We start from the raw sequence: 22,360 nt of genomic DNA on the forward strand, positions 1-22,360 counted from the left end.
TGATTTCATACCATTGTGGTTGGAAAAGATACTTGGTATGATTTCAATCTTGTTAAATTTGCTAAGACTTGTTTTGCATCCTATCGTATGATCTTCCCTGGAGAATGTTCCACGTGCACTTGAGAAGAATGTGTATTCTAGTGCTGTTCAATGGAATATTCTGTAAATGTCTGTTAGGTCCAATTGGTTTAATGTATGGTTCAAGTCCAATGTTTCCTCATTGATTTTCTTTCTGGATGACTTAGCTGTTGCTGAAAGTGGCATATTGAATTCCCCTACTATTAATGTATTGTCTATTTCTCCCTTCAGGTCTTTTAGTATTTGCTTAATATATTTAGGTGCTCTGATGTTGGGTGCATATATATTTACAATTGTTATATCTTCTTGATGAATTAACCCCTTTATTATTATATAGTGACCCTCTTTGTCTCTTGTTAACCATTTTTGGCTTAACATCTATTTTGTCTGACATAAATATAGCTACTCTCGCTTTCTTTTGGTTTCTATTTGCATGGAATATCTTTTTCCATGCCTTCACTTTGAGCCTATTTGTGTCCTTAAGGCTGAATTAAGTCTCTTGTAGGCAGCGTGTAGTTGGGTCTTCTTTTTTTTATTTATTCACTCAGTGCCTTTTGATTGGTGAATTCAATCCATTTATATTCAGAGTTATTATTGATATGTAAGGACTTACTAATGCCATCTTATTAATTGCTTTATGGTTGTTTTGTATTTCCATTGTTTCTTTTGCCTCTGTTTCTGTCTACCTGTGTAACTGGCAATTTTCCATGGTTGTTGCTGTTTTCTCTTTGTTTATCTTTTGTGAATCTAATTTTGTTTTTTCTTTGAGGCTACCATGAGGCTTACATAAAAAGTTTTATAGATAAAACAGTTTACTTGAAACTGATAGGAACTTAACTTTGATAACCTACAAATGTTTCACTATTTTACACTCCCTTTTTGTGTTTTTGATGTTATTATTTACCTCTTTTTATAGTGTGTATTTGTTAACAAATTATAGTAGCTGTAATTATTTTTAATACTCTTCTCCTTTAACCTTTATACTGTAGTTAAGTGGTTGACACACCACTTATTACAAAATTAGAGTTTTCTATGTCTGACAGTATATTTACCTTTACCAGTGTGTTGAATACTTTTGTATGTTTTCATATTGCTGATTAGTATATTTCCATTTCAGCTGGAAGAACTCCTTTCAGCATTTCTTGAAATGCAGGTCTTGTGTTGATGAACTCCCTCACCTTTGGTTTGTCTGGGAAAATCTTTGTTTCTCTTTCACATCTGAAGGATAACTTTTCTGTGTACTGTATTCTTGGCTGGCAAATTTTTTTTCAATCCTTTGAATGTGTCATTCCACTCTCTCCTGGCCCATAGGATTTCTGCTGAGAAATCTGCTGATCACCTAATGAGCATTCCTTTCCAAGTTACAGTTTTTCCCCTGGATGCTTTTAGGATTCTCTCTTTATCTTTGCTTTTTGGTAGTTTCAATATAATGGGTCTAGGAGAATTTCTCTTTGCATTGAGATAATAGGGTAGTGTGTTATCTTCATGAACTTGGATGTCCAAGACTTTCTCCAGGTTTGGGAAGTTCTCAGCTATTATTTCTTTAAATAAACATTTTGCTCCCTTCTCTCTCTCTTCTTCTTCTGGAACTCTAATTCTTCTAATATTTATTCTTTAATGGATTCCCATAAATCACCTAGGCTTTCTTTACTCTTTTTCATTCCTTTTTTTTCTTTCTGCTCTGATTGAGTTATTTAAAATTTCCTGTCCTCTAGATCACTTATTCTCTCTTCCATTTACTTTACTCTATTTCAGATGCTCTCTATTGCATTTTTCATTTTGTTCATTGAATTCTTTAGCTCCAGAATTTCTCTCTTTTGTAAAATTATTTCTATTTATTTAGTATATGTCTCATTTTTTCATGTACTTTTTCCTGATCTCGTTGAATTGTCTTTCTGAAATTTTTGAAGCTTGTTGATTTTCTTCAAAACAGTTTTATTAAAATTCTTTATCAGCTAGATTGCGAAATTTCATGCTTTTTTGCTCAGTTATTGGAGAATTATTCTTATCTTATGGTGATGACATGTTTCTTTGATTTTTTATGTTTTTTCAAGTTCTGTGTTGCTGCTTTTAAATTTAAACTGGCAGACACCTCCTTAAATCTTTGTTGGTTGCTTTCATATGGGGTTTACTATTCATTGGTAGTGTTATATTTGGAGTTTTCTCTGTCTTTGTATGGGTATGCCTGCTTCACTCTTGCTCCCTCTTGTGGCAGAATTATTAAGCTTTTATATCTTTGCTTCTTACCACTCACCGGGCTGGCTACTGAAAACCTCTCTTTTCTTTTCCATAAGGTGACATTATAGCTCAAGTTTGTGGTTTCCCCATTGCACAGAGACCCTGGTCTATTTTTCTGAGACTCACTATCTATTTAATGGGCTTTCTCTTATGACTGCACTCAGGAACATGCGCCAACGCCCTGCTGCAGAGTTGGGGTAGTGTGCATTTAGCATTCGGGGTGTTGGAGTTGCCCCCTGACCTGGTGGAGAGATCCTCAGGTGAGGTACTCCCAGAGGCTCATGGACAGACTTTCTGCTGAAGTCTTGAGATCAGTCAGCAGGAACCATATACCTTTAATAACTTTTGGTATTCTTACCTGACTCTTTCCCCATATCCTCCCTCCCCCAGTCATGGAAGTCCTGCCTTAGTGCTCTGGGTGCTGCTGGAGAGAAGCAAGTTTCTCCAGCCATGTCCTATACAACTGGGGTAGCTGAGTACTCACTTACTGCTCTCCTTTTTCCCCCGCAGGAAAATTCACTACCATTGAATTGTTCAGCCCTGTGCAGTGTTGCCTTGTGGGGTGACATGGGAAAGTTCTTCTTACTGTTTCCACTGTGGCCAAATTTGTATTTTTTCGCTCCAATGGCATGTTGGAATCTTCCCTTGGGAAGGCTGCACTTCTACAAAGTTTCTCTTATCTGTGGATGTCTGCCCAATTCAGCACTCTCCATGTTTTTTCCAACCATGACTGAAAGGGGTTGGGGAAAGTTCATCAGATCCTGCTGATTCCATAGACTATAATGTGGTCTGTCTACTTATTACAGATTCATAGGTGGGTGACACTCCTCTAGGGTCCCTAGCCTAATGGTGCTGGATCCCACAACTCCCACAGAGGTGCTTTTGTTCATGGATGGATGTCTTATTCCTTGTTAAAAAAGAGGACAAAAAGGAGGAACATCTTACATTGCTATATGCTGATGTCCAGGCTCTTTGAATATAACTAGAAGTTGTACCTTGATTTAAACAAATCAGCTACAAAAAAGATATATTTGAAACAATAAGGAATATTGGTATGGATTAAGTATTAAATTATGTTAAGAATTTGCTGTTAATTTTGTTAGAAATAAAAGTGCCTGGTGGCTATGAGAACAATAACAACAAAAAGAAATGTCCTTATCAATTAGAGGTGCATTCTGCAAAATAACATGGTGTCTGATTTAAAAAATTTGTGTGGATAAAAGGAAGAAGATAGATAAAATATGATTTGCAAAAGGATGATTATTGAAGCTGGATGATAGGAATGTAGGGTGTCATTATAGTCTTCTTTTTAGTTTTGTGAGTATTTGAAATTTTTTATAATGAAACAATGTTTCAAAGATAAATAAAAGAATACAGTAAAGTTTAAGTCAATTGAAAACTCATAAACTAGAACTATCTGTTAATGATTAACCATGAAAATTTCAGGATGAATGAAATGAAAAATTCATTATTTTCTGCAAACACAATAAAAAGTAGACTGTTCTGGGCCGGCCCAGTGGCGCAAGCGGTTAAGTGTGTGCGCTCCGCTGCGGCGGACCGGGGTTCGCTGGTTCGGATCCCGGGCGTGCACCGACGCACTGCTTGGTAAGCCATGCTGTGGCGGCGTCCCATATAAAGTGGAGGAAGATGGGCACCGATGTTAGCCCAGGGCCATCTTCCTCAGCAAAAAAAAAAGAGGAGGATTGGCGGATGTTAGCTCAGGGCTGATCTCCTCACAAAAAAAAAAAAAAAAAAGTAGACTGTTCTGATGGAAGCAGAGGAGGGACCCCAGAGGCCCAATTGCTTGCCCAACTTAGACTATAGAACTCCTAAGGGCAGGATCATATCTCATTGATCTCTTATGTCATTGAGTAGCTATGTATTTAACACAAATTACATACTCAATAAATATTTTCTTGTATAAAAAATGAATAGAAGTGACATTTGGGAAGATGATGGAGTAGGAAGTGCCAGGAATCCATCTTTCCATGTGAACAATGATTTTACGGGCAGAATGTGTCTGACATAATTAATTTTGAACTCTGGAATCAATTTGTAGTCTTGAATCTTCCAGGGGGAGGCTTGGAAGGTAAATCATGTTAATTTTTCTCAGTTTCAGCCCTTAGTGTACTAGTAGCTACCCATCCCCCACTCCTCAGCTCCGTGGCAGGCAGTGTGACAACATTTCTGGAGTAGCTTGTGTGAGCCAGAGGGGGCAATATGGTCCTTAGCTTGTAAATATCAGGTATTTGTGTTCTGATTGCTGATTGCTGCTTCTGAGCATGAAGTTGAAGACACACAGGCAGGCCACCATTGTTGTAACCTCCACTGGCTGAAGTGGATTTCACAGAACTTAAAGAGACAGAGAGTTTTTTCCCCTTCCTTTTACTCCTTTTCCTGTTTTATGAGCCAGACAATTAAGGATTAGGACATTGAAAAGAAACCACATGTATGAGGGAGTTTAGAAAGTCACCACACATGCTCAGGGAAGATGCAGGATGAGAAAAGACCTGAGAGTAACTTAAGTTTACACCTTAGGTTGATCCCCAGCACAGATACACTACAACAATAAAAAGAAAAAAACAACAAACCTGGGGGGGGGCAGTGAATCTGATTTCCAGACTTACCACATTGTAAAATTTAAATGTCCAGTTTCAACAAAAACATCACAAGTTATACAAATAATTAGGAAAATATGGCCCATTAAAAGGGAAAAAATTATTTCAACAGGAACTGTCCCTGAGGAAGAACAGATAGCAGAGTTACTAGATAAAGACTAGAAAGCAACCATATTAAACGTGCTTAAAGAGCAAAAAGAAGATGTAGTAAAAGTCAGGACAATGAAGTAAGAACAAAATAGAAATATCAATAGGAAATAGAAAACATTAAAGAAACCAAAAAGATATACTGGAGCTGAAATGTACCATAACTAAAATAACTGAAAAAGAATAGTGACTCATGATATACAAGGGATTATCAATAAGATTGTCAGACAATCTCTCAGCAAAACCTTGGAGGCTGGAAACTATTGTGCGGGCATTTTGAAAATGTTGAAAGAAAAAAAAAAACTGTTGACCAATAATTCTTATCTGTCCAAACTGTCATTCAAAAAGAAGAGAAAGAGAGGTAATGTTAGTAAGATGGTGGAATAGGAAGACCCAGCCTTTCCTTCCCCTCATTGAGACACCGATTAAACAATAATACATGGAGTAATTCCCTTTATGAGAAATCCAGAAACAAGTCAAGAGGCTCTTGTACCTCAGGTGAGCAAGAAACCAGTCACATCAAAGCAGGTAGGAACATTTGTGGCACTCACCATAGTCTCTCCTCCCAACTCAGTGCATTGCAATGATGATAGAAAGCCTATCACACAGCTTCTCCCTGGGAAGGAAAAAAGAAGACTGAAACATACATCCAACATCCAGATATTTCAATAGGCATCATAATGGACTGATTTCTATCTTGCCTAAATATAAGTGCTTACAGAATAGGGCACCAGATTGGGGGCCACTAAGAACAAAGATGATGGTTTGGACTTGTGTGCACACAGTTGCCATAGTCTCTCCCCAGGTCAGCATGGAACAGTCAGAGAAAACCCCCAACTCATAACTTCTCCCAAGGGAGGGAAAGAGTCGGAGCATGTGACCAATGTTTTTAGTTTTTGGGGGCCTTCCCATAGGACAAGTTTCTCTCTCCCATGTCTCAGAGTACAGATAGGATCCACCATACTTTAGATGCCTGGGGGCTGCTGAGACAAAAGGGAGCTGGATGGCTTTCTGCTGCTCCAAAAGGCCCGTGCTACAGCACATAGAGGCTGATACAGCATGGCAACCACTCCCTCAGTGGGGAAAGAGAAGAGTGAAGTATGTGTCCAATGTTCCAGCTTTTGGTGGGCTGCTCAAGGGTCTGGTTTCTGTCTTACTGACTTGGAACACTGAAGGAGACTAGGATACTCTAGAATTTTAGGATCCTCTGAGAAAAAAATGCTGAACAGCTTGCAGCAACTCCAGAGAACCTGCAGTACCACAGAGACACCACAGGTAGCAAGAGATTATGAGCTTCTCAAAAAAGAAACCAGCAAATGCTTCTAATTGGGAATTTACTTGCAAAAATCCAGATATGATGCATCCACAGAAAAATGTTTGAGAGTGCCTTAGAATATCTAGCCAGGCTGATTGGTAGAATTTCTTCCCTGTACAAACCCACTCCAAAAAATCTGGGAGAGGTGGCTGTTTTTAAAAATGTGTGGAGCCAAACATGAAGTTACAAGGAACATAAAGAAACAGGGAAAAGTAGCCAAAACAAAGGAGCAAAATAAATCTCCAACAACAGCTCCCCCAAAATGGAGTATATAAATTACCTGACAAATAATCAATAATAACCACTATATATATTCTCAATGAGCTTAGGAAAATTATTCACAAACAAAATGATAACATCAGGAAACAGAAAGAAAATGTTAAAAAGAATCAATGAGAAATTTTGGAGCTAAAAAATACAATAACAATTAAAAAAATCCACTAGAGGGATTTAACACCAGACTTGCACAAGAAGGAAAAAATAAAGCAAATTCAAAGACAGGTCATGTGAAATTATCCAGTCAAAGGAGGAAAAAAGAAAAAAAGAGAAGAATGAAAAATGGTGAAGAAAGCCTGCCAGACTGATGGGATACTAGCAAGCAGAAAAATATGTGTATTATGGGAGTCCCAGAAGGAGAAGAGGGAGAGAAAGGACCAGTAAGCTTATTCAAAGAAATAATAGCTGAATAATTCTCAAGTCTGGGGAAGGAAATGGGCATCCAGATTTAAGAATCTCAACATCCCCAACTACGAAGAATCAAAAGATGTTCACACTGAGACACATTATAATCAAGTTGTCAAAAGTCAAAGACAGAATTTTGGAAGCATGAAGAGATAAAAACTTGTCACATACAAAGAAGCCCCCATAACTCTCAGTGGATTTCTTAGCAGAAGCTTTGCAAGATAGAAGGCAGTGGGATGGTATATTTAAAATACTGAAAGAAAAAGAACTGCCAACTGAGAATCCTATATGTAGCAAAACTGTCCTTCAAAAATGAAGGAGAAATAAATACTTTACCATATAAACAAAACTTGAGAGAAATCATCACTACCACATCTGCCTTACAAGAAACACTAAAGGTAGTCCTTCAAGTTGAAATGAAAAGACACTAGAGCAATACAAAAGAATGAAAGTATAAAGCCTGCTGGTAAAGGTAAATATATATACAAATACAGAATGTTGTAATACTGTTATGCTGGTGCATGCATCACTTTTGATTCCAGTATAGAAATAAAAGACAAAAGTATAAAATAACTATAACTAAAAAAAGTTAGTGTATACATAATATAAAAAGATGTAATTTGTAACATCAATAACAAAGTGTGTGCAGGTGGGAAAATTAACTGAGTAATGTTTGTATATGAAATTGAAGTTAAGTTATCACCTTAAAACAGATTGTTATAAGATGTTTTATGTAAGCCCTATGGTAACCCTAAAAGAACATATTGAAGATACACAAAAGAAAATGAGAAACGAATCAAAGGCTGTCAATACAAAAAGGCAATGAAATAAATAGGAACACTGCAAGAAATGAAAATAAAGACAAAAGATCTACCAGGCAGGTAAAAAACAATTAACAGAATGACAATAGTAAGTCTTTCACTATCAATAATTACTTTAAATATAAAAGGATTAAACTCCCCAATCAAAAGATGTAAAGAGTCTGAAGGGATAAAAAAGAAAGATCCAATTATATTGTCTACTAGAGTGTCGCTTTAGATTTAAGGACAACATAGGCTGAAAGTGAAAAGATAGTAAAAGATACTCTGTGCAATTGGTAACCACAAGATAGAAGGGATGGCTATACTTAGACTAAATAGACTTTAAGTCAAAAATTCTCAGAAGAGACAAAGAAGGACAATATACAATAATAAAAGGGTCAATCCACCAAGAAGATATAACAATTTTAATTATATGTGCTCCCAAAACAGAACACAAATATGAAGCAAACACTGACAGAATTGAAGGGAGAAATAGACATCAACACAATGCTAGTAGGAAACTTCAATACTCCACTTTCAATAATGGATTGAACATCAAGACAGAAGATCAATAAGGAAACAGAAGACTTGAATAATATTACAGAGTAAATGGACCTAAGAAACATATACAGAACATACCACCCAACAGCAACAGAATACACATTCTTTTCAAGCACACATGGAATATTCCCCAGGATGGATCACATGTTAGGTCACAAAACAAATCTTAAGAAATTTAAGAATATCAAAATCATACCAAGTATCTTTGTTGACCTTAAAAAAAGATAAATAAGAAAATAAAGAACTGAGACAACACTATAAACCAATTGGATCCAACAAACTTATACAGAACATCCCACCCATCAATCGAAGACTACACATTTTTTTCAAATGCACGTTGTCCAGGATAGAACATATCTTAGGCCACAAAACCAGTGCTAATAAACTTAACAAGATAGAAATCATACCAAGGTTCTTTTCTGATCATAGAGGAATAAAACTAGAAATAAATAGAAAAGGGAAAGCTGGGCAATTCAGAAATATGTGGAAATTAAACAACTACTCTTAAACAACCAATGGGTCAAGAAGTAAACCACAGAGGAAAATAGAAAATAACTTGGGGTTAAAAAAACCTACAAAAACATAACCTACAAAACTTATTAGATGTAGCAATAGCAATGGTACAGGGGAAATTTATAACTGTTGATACTTACATCAAAGAAGATGAAAAATGTCAAAACAACCCAACTTTACAAATTAAGGACCTAGAAGAAGAAGATCAAACTAAGCCCAAAGCTAGCAGAAGAGAAGGAAATACTAAATATTAGAGTGGAGCTAAATAAAATAGAGAATAGAAAAGCAATAGAGAAAATCAACAAAATCAAAATAGAAGTATAATGATGTACACCTGAAATTTATACAATGATATAAACCAATGTTACAGCAATAAACAAACAAACAAAAAAAGTTGGTTGTTCAAAATGATCAACGAATTTGAAAATCCTTTAGCTACATTCACTAGATAAAAGAGAGGGGACTCAAATACTAAAATTAGAAATGAAAAATGAAACATTATTACCAATCTTAAAGAAGTAAAATTGATTAGAATACTACCAAAAATTGTATGCCAACAAATTAGATAACTTAGGTGAAATAGAAATTCCTAAAATCATACAACCTACCAAGTCTGAATCATAAATAAATAGAAAATCTGAATAGACCGATAATCAATAAGGAGATTAAATCACTAATCAAAAACCTCCCAACAAAGAAAAGCACTGGGCTGAATGGCTTCACTGGTGAATTCCACTAAACATGTAAAGAACTAACCCTAATCATCAAACTCTTCCAAAAATATTGAGTAGGGGGGAAAACTTCCTAATTCATTCTATGATGCCAGTATTATCCTGACACTGAAGCCAGACAAAAACACTTACAAAAAAGAAAAGTAAAGACCAATATCACTTATGAATATTGATGTAAAAATCCTTGACAAAATACTAGAAACTGAATTCAGTGGCATATTAAAAGTATTATATACCATGACCAAGTGGGACTTATTCCCAGAATGCAAAGATGTTCAACATATGAAAATCAATTAATATATTACATCAAATGAACAGAATAAAGGTAAAAAAACCACATGATCATCTCAATCAATGTAGCCAAGGCATTTGACAAAAATCCAACACCCTTTCATGATAAAAACACTCACCAAACTAGGAAGAGAAGAAAGCTACCTCAACACAATTAAGGCCATACTTGAAAACCCTATAGCTAATATCATACTCAATGGTGAATGACTGAAAGTTTCTCCTCTAAGATCGGGAGGAAGACAGGGATGCCCACTTTTAGCACTTCTGTTCAATATGGTATTGGAACTTCTAGCCAGATCAATTAGGCAAGGAAATTAAATAATAAAAGGAATCAAATTGGAAAGGAAGAAGTAAAATTAACTCTGTGGATAATATCTTATATGTAGAAAACCCCAAAGATGCCACAAAAAACTGTTAAAACTAATGAATGAATTTAACAAACTTGCAGGATAAAAATTCAACACAGAAAAATCAGTCATCTTTCTATACAGAAACAACGAACATTTTGACAAGGAAATTAAGAAAATTCCATTTATGATAACATCAAAAAGAATAAAATACTTAGAAATTAATTTAACCAAGAAAGTGAAAGACGTGTACTGAAAACTACAAAACATTGCTCAAAGAAATTAAAGAAGACATAAATAAATGGAAAGATGTTCTGTGCTCATGGATTGGAAGACTTTAATGTTGTTAAGATATCTATCACACCCAAAGTGATCGATAGATTTAATGAAATCCCTATAAAAATTCCATTTTTTTGCATAAATACAAAAATCCATTCTAAAATTCATTTGGAATCTCTATGGACCCCAAATAGCAAGAAGAGTCTTGAAAAAGAACAAAATTAGAGGACTCACATTGATTTCAAAATTTACTACAAAGCTATAGTAATCAAAACAGTGTGGCACTGGTATAAAGAAAGACATATAGACCAATGGAATAGAATAGAGAGCCCAAGAAATAAACTCTTGTATGTACAGTCATGTGTCACTTAATGAGAGGGATACGTTCTGAGAATGCGTCATTAGGCAGTTTCATTGTTGTGTGAACATCATAGAGTGTACTTACACAAATCTAGATGGTATATCCTACTACACATTTAGGCTATATGGTACTAATCTTATGGGGCCACCATTGTATATGTGGTCTGTCATTGAACAAAACATTGTTATACAATGCATGACTGTAATCAAATGATTATCCAAAAGGGTGCTAAGACCACTCAATGGGGAATGAGCAGTCTTTTTGACAAATGGTTCTGAGAAATTTGGATCTTCACATGCAAAAGAGAAATGTTGGACACTTACCTTATACATATACAAAAATTAACTCAAAAATAGATCAAAGACCTAAAAGTGAGAGCTAAACCTATATAACTCTTAGAAGCAAACATAAGGGTAATGCTCCATGACATTGGATTCAACAATGACATTTTTGGACATGACACCATGAGCACAGGCAACAAAAGAAAAAAATAGATAAATTTACCTACATCAAATTTAAAAATTTTTGTGCATCAAACTACACTATCAACAGAGTAAAAAGACAGCTCACTGAATGGGAGAAAATATTTGCAAATCACATATCTTATTTGGAAATAATATCCAGGATATATAAAGAACTTCTACAACTGAAGAACAAAAGCAAACCACTTCATTAAAAAATGGGCAAAGGACTTGAATAGACATTTCTCCAAAGGAGATGTACAATCAGCCAATAGGCACATGAAAAGATTCTCAAGTCATTGGGAAAATGCAAATCAAAACCACGATGAAATACCACGTCACACTCATGCGGACGGATATTATAAAAAAAAGAAAAAAATCTATGTGAGGATGTGGTAAAACAGAAACCTGCTATGGTCTGAATGTTTTTCTCCTTTCCCAAGTTTATATGTTGAAATCCTAACCCACAAAGATGATGGTCTTAGAAGGTGGGCCCTTTATGAGGTGCTTAGGTCATGAGAGTGGGGACTTCATGAATGGGATAAGTGTTCTAATAAAAAAGAACCCCCACAAGCCCCTAGCCCCTTCTGCCATGTGTGAGGATACAATGAGATGTCTGCCACCCAAAAGAGAGCCTTCACTTGGCCCTGCTGGAATCCTGATGTTGGACTTCCACCCTCCAGAACTGTGAGATACAAATTTCTGTTGTTTATAAATTACCCAATCTGTGGTATTTTGTTATAGCAGCCCAAATGGACTAAAATCGAACCTTTGTGAACTGTTGGCAGGAATGTAAAATTGTGCAGCCACTATGGAAAACAACACAGGAGTTCCTGAAAAACTTAAAAAAGGGATTTACCATATAATCCAGAAATTTCACTTCTTGTTATATACTCAAACAATTGAAAGCAGGGCCTTGAACAGATATTTGGACATCCATGTTCATAGCTGCATTATTCACAATAACTGAAAGGTGGAAGCAACACAAGTGTCCATTGACTGCTGAATGGTTAATGTGTTATACTTACAATGGAAATTATTCAGCCTTAAAAAGGAATAAAATTTCTATACCTGCTACATTGTATATGAACCTTGAGGACATTGTGCTAAGTGAAATAAACCAGTCACAAAAGGACAAATATTTTATGATTTCCCTGTTATATAGTGATATACATATTCAAAGAGACAGAAAGTAGTATAGTGGTTACCAAGGCCTGAGGGGAGTAAGGAACAGGGATTTATTGTTTAATGGGTACAGAATTTCACTTTGTGAAAAGAAACACTTCTGGGAATGCATAGTGGTGATGATACAACAATGTAATTGCACTTAATCCCGTTGAATTTTACACTTAAAAATCTACAAGTCTGTCTGTTATTTAAATCTAGTTTAATTCTATTATGGTCTGAGAACATAAATTTATGATCTATATTCTTTTAAATTTGTTAAATATGTTTTTAGTCTATTTTTAGAGCATTTTTAGCTTCACAACAAAATTGAACAGAAGGTAAAAAAATTTTTTAGATATCCCCTGCTCCCTCTCATGAACAGCCTCCTCCACCATCAAAATCCTTCACCAGAATGGTACATTTGTTACAATTGATGAACTTACGTTGACTTATTTTTATCACCCACAGTCTATAGTTTACATTAGGAATCGCTCTTGATGTTGTGTATTCTTTGGAATCTTACAAAGGCGTAATGACATATATCCACCATTAGAGTATCATGCAGAACATATTTATTGCCCTACAAATCCTCTGTGCTCCACCTATTTATTCCTTCTCCCCCCTAACCCATGGTAACTGCTGATCCTTTTACTGTCTTTATAGTTGCCTTTTCCAGAATGTCATATAGCTGGAGTCATACAGTATGTAGCCTTTTTGGATTGGCTTATTGCACTTAGTAATATGCATTTAAGTTTCCTCCATGTATTTTCATGGCTTGATAGCTCGTTTTTTCTTAGCACTGTATAATATTCCATTGTTTTAATGTACCACAGGTCATCCATTAACCTACTGAAGGACATCTTTGTTGCTTCCAAGTTTTGGCAATTATGAATAAAGCTGCTCTAAACATCTATGTGCAGGTTTTTGTGTGGCCATAAGTTTTCAACTCATTTGGGTAAACACTAAGAGGTTTAATTGCTGAATTGTATGGTAAGAGTATGTTACTTTTGTAAGAAACAGCCAAACTGTCTTCCAAAGTGGCTTTACAATTTCACATTTGCCCCAACAATAAATGAGAGTTCCTGTTGCTCCACATCCTCAAAAGCATTTGGTATTGTTAGTGTTTTAGATTATGGGCATTCTAATAAGTGTGTAGTGGTAACTCATTGTGTTGATTTGCAATTCCCTAATGACATATGCTGTTGAAAATCTTTCCATATGCTTATTTTCCATATTTATATCTTCGTTGGTGAGATGTCTGTTTAGGTTTTATGCTCATTTTTAATTGCATTGTTCATTTTCTTGTTTTTAAGTTTTAAGTGTTCTTTGTATATTTTGGATAATGGCCCTTTATTAGATACATCTTTTGAAAATATTTTCTCAGTCTGTGGCTTGATTTATCATTAATTTGACAGTGTCTTTCACAGAGAAGAAGTTTTAAATTTTGATGAAGTCCAGCCTATCAATTATTTCTTTCATGGATTGTGTCACTGGTATTGTATCTAAAAAGTCATTGCTTTACCCAAGGTCATCTAGATCATTCCTGTGTTCTCTTCTAGGAGTTTTATAGTTTTGCATTTTACATTTAGGTCTATGATCTATTTTGAGTTAATTTTGGCGAAAGGTGTAAGGACTGTGTCTAGATTCATTTTTATTTTTTTTGCATGTGGATGTCCTATTGTTCCAGCACCATTTATTGAAAAGACTATTTTTTTCCATTGTATTGCCTTTCCTCCATTCTCAAAGATCAGTTGACTATATTTAAGTGGGTCTATTTCTGGGCTTTCTATTCTGTTCCACTTATCTGTCTATTCTTTCACCAACACCACACTGTCTTGATTATTGTGGCTTTATAGTAAATCTTAAAGATGGGTCATGTCAGTCCTCCAATTTTGTCCTCCTTAAATATTGTGTTGGCTATTCTTGGTCTTTTGCCTTTCCATATAAACTTTAAAATCAGTTTGTTGATATCTACAAAATAACTTGCTAGGATTCTGATTGGGATTGCATATAATCTATAGATACATTTGGGAAGAGTGACATCTTGATAATATTGAGTTTTCTTATCCAGGAACATGGATCATCTCTCTATTTATTTAGTTATTCTTTGATTTCTTTAATCGGTTTTGTAGTTGCCCTCATCTAGATTTTGTACATATTTTTTTTTTTTTTTTTTTTTTTTTTTTTTTTTTTTTGTGAGGAGATCAGCCCTGAGCTAACATCCGCCAATCCTCCTCCTTTTTTGCTGAGGAAGACGGCCCTGGGCTAACATCGGTGCCCATCTTCCTCCACTTTATATGGGACGCCGCCACAGCATGGCTTACCAAGCAGTGCGTCGGTGCGCGCCCGGGATCCGAACCAGCGAACCCCGGGCCGCCGCAGCGGAGCGCGCGCACCCAACCGCTTGCGCCACCGGGCCGGCCCCCAGATTTTGTACATATTTTGTTAGATGTATACCTATATATTTTTTAGATTTATATCTAATTATTTCATTTTTTGAAAGCTAATTTAAATATTATTGTGTTTTACATTTCATATTCCACTTGTTCATTGCTGGGATATAGAACATTGATCGACTTTTGTATATTTACCCTGTATATTAAAACCTTGCTATAATTGCTTATTATATGTAGGAGATTTTTGTCAATTCTTTCAAATTTTCTACATAGACTCATGTCATCTGTGAACAAAGGCAGTTTTATTTCTTCTCAATTTGTATACCCTTTATTTCTTTTCTTGTCTTATTGCATAGCTAGGAGTTCCAGTATGAGATCAAAAGGAGTAGTGAGAAGGGACATCCTTGCCTTGTTCCTGATCTTCATGGAAAAGCTTCTCACCATTAAGTATGATGTTAGCTGTTTTTTTTTGTAGATATTCTTTATCAAGTGGAAGAAGTTCTCCTCTATTCCTAGTTTGCTGAAGGTTTTTATTATGAATCGGTGTTGAATTTTGTCAAATGCTTTCTCTACATCTCTTGATATGATCATGTGATTTTTCTCTTTAGCTTGTTGATGTGATGGATTACATTAATTTTCAAATGCTGAACTAGAGTTACATACTTGGAACAGATCCCACTTGGTTGAGGTGTATAATTCTCTATGAAAAACTTATTGTTTTTAATTGAAATATAATTGACATAAAATATCCTATTAATTTCAGGTTTATATCATAGTTATTTGATACTTATATACATCAGAATATGATCACTGTGATAAGTCTAGTTACCATCTGTCACCATACAAAGTTATTACAGTATTATTGACTATATTCCCTATGCTGTACATTACATCCCCATGACTTATTTATTTTATAACTAGAAGTTTGTACCTCTTAATCCCCTTCACTTATTTCACCCATCCCCCAATCCTTTCCCCTATGGTAAACACCAGTTTCATGATTTTTCTGCTGTGTTTAGTCTCTATTTCATTTATTTCTGCTCTGATTTTTATTATTTCCTTCCTTCCACTGATTTGGGGCCCTGTGTCGTCTTCTTTTTTGTGTTCCTTATGTGCACTGTAAGATTGTTTATGGGAGACTTTTCCTGTTTGTTGTGATAGGCCTGTATTGCTATAAACTTCCCTCTTAGTACTGCTTTTGCTATTCCATAAATTTTGGCATGTTGTATTTTCTTTTTCATTTGTCTCCAGGTATTTTTTTATTTCTCTTTTGATTTCTTCATTCACCCAATCGTTGTTCAGTAGCATTTTGTTTAATCTCCACATATTTGTGGCTTTTCCAGCTTTCTTTTTGTAGTTGATTTCTAGTTTCATACTGTTATGGTCAAAAAAGATGTTTGGTGTTATTTCAATCTTAAATTTATTGAGACTTATTTTATGGCTTAGTATGTGATCTATCCTGGAGAACGTTCCATGTGCATTTGAAAAGAATGTGTATTCTGTGGTTTTTGAGTGGAAATTTCTACATATATCTACTAAGTCCATCTAGTCTAATGTGTCATTTAATGCCAGTGTTTCCTTATTGATCTTATGTTTGGATGATCTATCCATTGATGTAAGTGGATTGTTAAAGTCTCCTACTGTTATTGTGTTACTGTCAATTTCTACTTTTATATCTCTTAATAATTGCTTTATATATTTAGGTGCTCCTATGTTGAATGCATAGATATTTACAAGTGTCATATCCGCTTGTTAGATTGTTATCTTGATCACTATGTAGTGCCCTTCTTTGTCTCTTGTTACAGTTTTTGTTTTAAAGACTATTTTTTCTGATATAAGTATTGCTACCCCAGCTATCTTTTCATTGCCATTTGCATGGGGTTTCTTTTTCCATCTCTTCACTTTCAGTTTGTGAGTGTCTTTAGTTCCGATGTATGTCTCTTGTATGAAGCATATATATGGGTCTTGTTTTTTTATCCATTCAGCCACTCTATGTCATTTTTTGGAGCATTTGGTCCATTGACATTTAAAGTAGCTATTGATAAGTATGTACTTATTATCATTTTTTACCTTTTTTTGGGGTGTTTTAGTAGTTCTTCTCTGTTCCTTTCTTCTTCTCTTGCTCTCTTCCCTTGTGATTTGATGGCTTTCGTTAGTATTATGTTTGGGTTCCTTTCTCTTAATTTTTTGTATATTTATTAAATGTTTCTGGTTTGTGATTACCATGAGGTTCATGTATAATAACCTATGTAAATATATTTAGCTGATGGTCTCTTAAGTTTGACCTTTTGTTAAAAGTCCTATACTTTTACTCTCCTCCCCCCACATTTTATATTTTTGATATCATTTTTAACCTTTTTGTGTGTGTGTGTGTGTGTGTGTATTCTTTACTCTCTTATGACGGAGATAGATAATTTTAGTACTTTTGTCATTTGACCTTCATATTAGCTGTGTAGGTGGTTGACCTGCTAAGTTTACTGTATATTTGCCTTTACTAGTGATTTTTTTCTTTGATAATTTTCTTATTCCTATTCATGGTCTTTTCTTTTCCACTTAAATAAGTCCCTTTAACATTTCTTGTAAAGCTACTTTCCTGGTGATAAACTCCTTTAGTTTTTGCTTGTCTGGAAAACTATCTCTCCTTCCATTCTGAATGATAAACTTGCTGGGTAGAGTATTCTTGGCTGTGGGTTTTTTCCTTTCATCACTTTGAATATATCATGCCACTCACTTCTATCCTACAAGGTTTCTGCTGAGAAGTCAGCTGATAGCCTTATGGGGTTTCCTTCATATGTAACTTGTTGACTTTCTCTTGCAGCTTTTAGGATACTCTGTCTTTAATTTTTGACATTTTAATTATAATGTGTCTTGGTGTGGGTCTTTTTGGGTTCATCTTGTTTGGTGCTCTCTGTGCTTCCTGTACCTGGATGTCCATTTCCTTCCTTAGATTAGGAAAGTTTTCAGCTATTATTTCTTTGAATAAGTTCTCTGTCCCTCTGTCTCTCTCTTCTCCTGTGACACCTATAATATGGATGTTAGTACACTTTATATTGTCCCAGAGGTCCCTTAAACTGTCTTCATTCTTTTTAGTTCGTTTTTCTTTTTTCTGTTCAGCTTAGGTGATTTCCTCTACTCTTTTGGCCAGCTCACTGATCTGTTTTTCTGTGTCATCTTCTCTGCTATTGATTTCCTCTAGTGAATTTTTCTCTTCCATTATTGTAGTCTTTAGTTCTGATTGGTTCTTTTTTATATTTTCCAGTTCTTTGTTGAAGTTCTCACTATGTTGATATATTCTTCCAAAATCGGTGGGCACGTTTATGATTTTTAATTTGTCCTCTTTATTACGTAGATTGTTTATCTCTGTTTCATTTCTTTTTCTGAGGAATTGTCCTGTTTGCTTATTTGGAAGATATTCCTTTGTCTCATTTTCCTACTTCTCTGTGCTTATATCTATGTATTACATAGATCAGCTGCATCTCCTGATCTTGGAGATGTAGCCTTATGTAAGAGACGCCTTTTGGGGCCCAGCAGTGTGCTTCCCTCTCATCACAGGTTCTAAATGTTCCAGGCATTTCCTGTGTGTGGGCTACATATGCCCTTCTGTTGTGGCAGGGTTGCTCTTGCTGTGGGTACACAGGTAGCCCAGGCTGGCCCCCAGGTTGGCTGGTTGTAAGGATCATCTGCATGCAGCTGTTACATTCACTTTAGTTACTTTATTGGGTGGGGGAAGCCCCAGCATGCTTGGCTGCAAGGTCTAATAGCACACACCTGCTGCTATTTTGGTGTTAAGTGAGTCAGGCCCCCAGTGTGGCTGGTTGCTAGGCTCCGGGGCTCACAGTTGCTGTAGACCTCCAACCTGCAAGGCTATTGTCAGCTCTCTTAGTAGCACAGCTGGGTGGCACCAGCCCAATTAGTGATAGCACACAGTCTTTTCAGGCATTGGAAGGTGAGGGAGATTCCCTGTGTGGCTGTTTGAGATGGGCAGCAGCACATGTCTGCTGCAGCTGACATGCCTCATTGCCCATGGGCCAACACACCCCACCAATACAATCCCACCCTGTATGCATGCTCCACCCCGCCTAGGCAGACCTACTTGCCCCACTACAGAGGTCCCACATACCCCACCTATGTGGGCCCACGAGTTCCCCATGGGCTTGCTGGTGGGTGGGCCAGTCCCTAGGGTGGATTGCCTGCCCTGGCTTAGCTGTATTAAATTGATGCTCTAATGGGCAGGGAAACCCCTGTGCTAACAGGCCAGAGGAAGAAATCCAATGGCTTCTGCCAGCGTCTGTGTCAGCACACCTGTATTATGCCACAATAATGTCTGTTGCCAGTGTCTCAGTCCCTGGGGAGCTGGGCCCAGCCACCTCTTGCCTCTATGAGATGCACTCAGAGCTTACCAAGTGAGTTCCTTTTATTAAAGGGCTATGTACCTTTCCTTCTGGTGATTTTGTGTTGGTTTCTAGAATGGGTGAATCTGCCTGGGCCCTTTAAGAGCCGAGTTTTTTTCTCTTATGTTCACTAGATTTTATGGGGGTATTCCCCATTGGTTTTAATAGCCAGCAAAGCTAGGTATTATGGCACTTGTCTCAGTTGTGTTGAATTCAAAGGCTGCTTATTGTGTCATAGATGTCCTGCTCAGATCTCCTCCTCTTCTAGGAAAAACTTTGTACATTTAGATTGCTCCCATGAAGCATCATGGCTAGAACGTGGTTTTTTCTTCAGCAGAGGGGTATTTCTCCCTCTTCCATCTGGCAGTGTTGTCCCTTGTTGTGGGGGTTCTTTTTATCCAGTTCTCTATCAGAGGTAATTGTTCCATGGGTAGTTGTATATTTGTTGTGTCCATGGGAGGGGATGAATTCAGAGTCCTCCTACGCTGCCATCTTCCCAGCAATCCTGCACACAAAATCTTCACAAACAATTCCTATATATTAATTTTATATCCTGCAACTCTACTGAATTCATTTATTAGTTCTAATAGTTTTTTGGCAGAGTCTTTAGGGTTTTCTATGCGTAGTATCATGCCTTCTGCAAATAGTGACAGTTTTACTTATTCCTTTCCAATTTGGATGCCTTTTATTTCTACTTCTTGCCTAATTGCTGTGGCCAGGCCTTCTAATGCTATGTTGAATAAAAGTGGCAAGAGTGGGCATCCATGTCTTATTCCTGATCTTAGAGGAAAAGCTTTCAGCATTTCACTGAGTACGATGTTAGCTGTGGGTTAATCATATATGGGCTTTATTATGATAATGCATGTTCCCTCTGTACCCACTTTTAGAATTTTTATCATAAATGGATGTTGAATTTTGTCAGATGCTTTTTCTGCATCTATTGAGATGATCATATTATTTTTATCCTTTGGTTTGTTAATGTGGTGTATCATGTTGATTGATTCGCAGATGTTGAAGCATCCTGTATCCCTGGAATAAATCTGACATGATTGTGGTGTATGATCCTTTTAATGTATTGTTGAATTTGGTTTGCTAAAATTTTGTTGAGGATTTTTGCATCTATGTTTCTTAGAGATATTGGTCTGTAATTTTCTTTTCTTGGTGTCTTTGTCTGGTTTCATGTCAGGGTAATGCTGGATTTGTAAAATGAGTCTGGAAGCATTCCTTGATTTTCAATTTTTTGGAATAAATTGAGAAGGATAGATATTCACTCTTCTTTAGATGTTTGGTAGAATTCACCTGTGAAGTCTTCCGGTCCTAGACTTTTGTTTTTTGGGAGTTTTAAAATTACTGATTCAATTTCATTATTTGTAATTAGTCTACTCCTAGATTTTCTTTTTTAAATTTTAATTTTATTAATTTATTTTTATTTAATTTTACTTATTGTGTTGATTGAGGTAACATTGGTTTATAATATTATATGAATTTAGGATGTACATAATTATATTTTGATTTCTGTGTAGTCTGCATCATGTTCCCCATCCAAAGGCTAGTTACCATCAATCACTCCAGTATGCATATGCCCTATTACCACTTTTACCCTCCACCCTCCCCCTTCCCCTCTGGTAACCACCAATCTAATTTCTGTATCTGTGTGTTTGTTGATGCTGTTGTTGTTTTTATCTTCCAATTATGAGTGAAATAATATGGTATTTGACTTTGTCTGACTTATTTTGCTTAGCATAAGATGCTCAAGGTCCATCCATGTTTTCACAAATGGCAAGATTTCATCTTTTTTTATGGCTGAGTAGTATTCCATTGTGTATGTATACCACATCTTCTTTACCTATTCATCCATTGATGGGCACTTAGGTTGTTTCCAATTCTTGGCTATCGTGAATAATGCTGCAGTGAACAAACAGATGCATATATCTTTTCAAATTCCTGTTTTCATGTTCTTTGGATAAATACACAGAAGTGGAATAGCTAGATCATATGGTAGTTCTTTCTTAATTTTTTGAGGAATCTCCATACTGTTTTCCATGGAGGAAACATGGTTTACATTCCTATCAGCAATGTTTGAGAGTTTCCTTTTCTATACAACCTCTGCAGCACTTGTTATTTCTTATCTTGTTAATTGTAGCCATTCTGATGAGTGTGAGGTGATATCTTATTGAGATTTGATTTGTATTTCCCTAATAATTAGTGGTGTTGAACATCTTTTCATGTGCCTGTTGGCCATCTCTATATCTTCTTTGGTAAAAATGTCTGTTCATATCCTCTGCCCATTTTTTAATTGGATTGTTTTTCTATCATTGTTGAGTTGTATGAGTTCTTTATATATTTTGGATATTAACCCCATATCAGATATATGGTTTGCAAATGTCTTCTCCCAATTGTTAGGTTGTCTTTTAATTTTTTGATGGTTTCTTTTGCTGTGCACATGACTTCTATTTTGATGTAGTTCTATTTGTTTATTTTTTCTTTTGTTTCTCTTGCTTGGTGAGACATGGCATTCAAAAAGAGCAATGTTGAAGAGCATACTGCCTATATTTTCTTCTCGATATTTTATGATTTCACGTCTTACATTCAAGTCTTTAATCCATTTTGAGTTAATTTTCGTGTATGGTGTAAGATCATGGTCTAGTTTCATTTTTTTGCATGTGGCTGTTCAGTCTTCTGAGCACCGTTTATTGAAGAGATTTTCCGTTCTCCATTGTATGTATTTTTTTTAAATTTTTTGTTTATTGAAGTAACATTGGTTTATAACATTGTATAAATTTCAGGAGTCCATCATTATACTTCTATTTCGGCATAGATTACATCATGTTCACCACCCAAAGACTAATTACAACCCATCACCACACACATGTGCCAAATTATCCCTTTCACCCTCCCCTGTCCCCCCTTCCCCTCTGGTAACCACCAATACAATCTCTGTCTCTATGTGTTTGTTTGTTGTTATTATTATCTACTACTTAATGA

This window comes from Diceros bicornis, chromosome X (genome assembly GCF_020826845.1).
Source record: "Diceros bicornis minor isolate mBicDic1 chromosome X, mDicBic1.mat.cur, whole genome shotgun sequence".
NCBI classification, from domain to species: Eukaryota; Metazoa; Chordata; class Mammalia; order Perissodactyla; family Rhinocerotidae; genus Diceros; species Diceros bicornis.